This window comes from Vigna umbellata, chromosome 7 (assembly GCF_029865625.1).
Source record: "Vigna umbellata cultivar VRB3 chromosome 7, Vumbellata_1.0, whole genome shotgun sequence".
Classification (NCBI taxonomy): Eukaryota; Viridiplantae; Streptophyta; class Magnoliopsida; order Fabales; family Fabaceae; genus Vigna; species Vigna umbellata.
In genome coordinates, this window is record NC_142171.1 from 3,989,330 (window position 1) to 3,992,810 (window position 3,481).

The following is a 3,481-nucleotide window of genomic DNA, read 5'->3' on the forward strand; positions in this document are numbered from 1 at the left end:
AAATTTTCACTTTCTCTTCCTTCTCTCTAAAACATTTCCCTTCTCTCTACAAATTCTCACCTCTCCTCTTCTCCGATCAACCCTCAGGCAACCATTCTACTCTTCCGGCGTAGAGGACGATCGTTTGAACTGATCAACTTAGGATTTGAACTGGTAAGTTCATCTGTCCTCCATTCGTGTGTTTTCTGTAACATGCAAAACCAGATTCCTGGTTGCATGAGTTGATCCTATCATTCTGAGTATCTCGCTGGTTTTTATGTTGGTTATAGCTCTTAGAACGTGCTATAGAACGTTAAGGCTTCTGGTAGAAGGAGAACCCTAGTCTGTATCTGTGAACGTTCGGATATCTTAAGAGGTAAGGGAAGCTTATTAGTTTAATTTATGTGATTAAGTGTTGCATGAACGTTCGTTTACTTGATTGAATATGAAAAATGATGATACTATGTTATGATGCATGAAATGTATGAAATTTCTATGATTGGATGGTATGAGATATGAAAAATTGATTATAGTATAAATGTATACAAGTATGAAACTGTATGTTAAGAACTGAATTTGAGTAATATTGATTTTGGTGAGAATTTCCCTCAAGAAAGTGTACGTACGTTACTGAACGGTCCTTGACCGTTCGATTTTCTAGTGAAGTTGGATTTGTAGTGGATTCTTTCATTTGGGAAGAATTCTAGTTGAGGACGAGCGTCTTCACTTCGGAATACTGTGCATGAGCGTTCGGCCAAGCACAGTTGAGTATTAACGTTCGGTTATAAATCTAAGTATATATGTAATTGTATATTTTATTGTTCGTAAACATTACTTCAATATTATCGTACTATGTTTATCAAGACTTTTTATGTTAAGTTTATTAGTGCTCGGTCTTACACCAAACACTCGTACTGAGTAGTGCTCGGTCTTACACCAGGCACTCGTTCCATTTCTGTAAGCTAAATTTTATACGAGTGTTCGTTTAAACCCTCCAAGGTTCGCCTTCTATAGTGTTCAGTCTTTGACTGACATTTTGATTTCTTGATACTAAACTCAATAAAACACAAGTGTTCGGTCCTCTTCATGTGAATCACCCTATGTACCAGTCTTTAGATGCCTTAAAATATCCTTATTCATTTGCTTCACCCTAGAGTCCACGTTCTTGGTTAGTATTTTAATGTTCAGAGTAAATTCTCAAGAGTCAGTTCATCTACTTGACTCAATGTCGAAATTGACGTTCGTCCCATTCGTCCTTGGAATATTTATATTTGTACTCGCTATCTTTCTAAAGACCGATGTAAACCCTCGGTCTTAATCTATTCCCAAATTTGAAGATCTCTCGGTCTCGCTCTATATGTTCAGCCCAGTTTTTAAATTCGGGTTGAACGTTCGTCATTTTAAAGTTTGTTGGAATCTTTGTACGAGATAGTTCACCGAGATATTTATTAAGGAAAGATGAAGAAAATGTGATTTGGAAATGTTGTGAATTATGGACGAGCGTTCCGGGGAGGAACAACTCATGTATGAATGTTGGAAATTGTAAAGTATGACTGTGGGCATGCTAAGCTGGCCGTTCATCCTGATGTTCCGTGAGTACTCGTCTTCACATAGAAGATGGTAGGTCATGTGTGGGAACGGTAGGAGGTCCTAGTCCTTAGGGGTACTTTGGATAGATAGGACTAACCTCGGGTGGCAGCTGTTGAGTGTATCCCAGTTACTACATCACCCGGGTGCACGAATGCCTGTAGCTGCACAGATTTCATACAGTCCGGACGGTCAGTCTAGTGATAGGCTTTGTATGACATACGTTGAAATGTTCTTGTGTGTTGGATTGTTTAACTTATATGTTGATGTATGAATTAAATTATATAAGTTTACCCTGTGTTTTTCCTTGTGTTGTCTCGTCTTGTGCGTTCGTCTTGTCCTTGCAATGATCATCCGTGTGGATGTGAGCAGATGGAGATGCGCTGCTGGAAGAGGCGCTAGAAGAGGAGAACTTAGTCGAAGTAGAAGTAAAGGCCGAGCCGTAGGAGGTTCAGTTGATAATTAGTAGTTTAGTATGAGGTGATCGTTCGATCACCTCCTCTCTTTCGTTTGCTATCTGACTGTTCGGTATCTAGATTTTGTAAGTCGTTCGGTCATGTTTTCCCTAAATCTTGTACAACTTACTTTTGAAACTTTATGTAAGGCCGTTCGGCCGCAAGCGTACACGATTTAGTGTAAGACTGAACTGATTTATTATTAAATATAATTATTCTATTATATGGTTTATTACTATATTTTTTGGATGTTACAAGCTGTCCTGTAATTTTTTTAAAATAAGGGTGAAATTCACCCACTAATTTTTATTAATTGTGATTAAGGAGTTTAATACCTAATAATAGAAAGATATTGTAGCTGATTGCTACCTACCTTTTACATGATTAAATTAGAGCAGAAGATATGATGTCATCAATGTGAGACATGCAATTATTCATTGAACTAATTGAAGTGCTCTTCCCAACACACACCTGTGATCTTCTCATAAATGCATGTCAGATTGTTACATTAACGAAAATAATTCTAAAATTTATATTTGTTATATTTTTCATTTTAAAGTTATTTATGAAATGGGTAAAATGAATCTTGTAAAAGTTGAAAAATTTTAACTTTTTATTAAATAAACCTTAATTAGGTAATTTTTTAATTTATTTTGCTAATTAAGCAAATTTAAATATTTTTAAATCACTTTTTAAATTATCATACATATTCGGATCCAATTTTCTTTAATTTTCAATGCTCCCCTTATCCATTGGATTCAAAATCCGGTGTCACTGCTCCTTTCAACGTGTTATTCTCACGTTTTCATTCTTATAATTTATAATTAGGTATGGAGAAAATTAATGAAACTTAACTACCAATTAATTACGTTACATTGAATTAGAAAAATTAAAGTATTTATAATAAATATTGAATTTTATTATTTTATAATTTAATTTTAGAAAACTCAATGTCAAAAGTTGTAATATCACAACTTTCAATAACATTAACACTATTATATGATAAATCACATATTAATAAAATTAGAACAATTATAAGTAAAAATATATATAAACTTTTATATTTATCCAATAGTAACCATAATAGTTTCACATATACAAGAAAAAAAAATGATAAAATCTTTATCAACAAAACTCTTTATAGTTAGTTAAAGTGCAACTAGAAGTTTTTAAAAGGAAACTATAAACAATTATATACATATATAACATCAATAAATTAACAAAGTTTAATGTCTCAATAGGTCCATATTTTTGTTCAGAATTTGAAATAGGTCCCTTTATTTTTTGGCGTCTCAATTGGGTCCTTATTTTTCTTAATTTGATGCAAATAAATCCTTTTCGTCAATTTCATCAAACGGCGTTAATGAATGTGTGACGTGGCCTGAGGACAGTATTGACACGTGTAAGGCCACGTCACACATTCATTAACGCCGTTTGATGAAATTGACGGAAAGGATTTA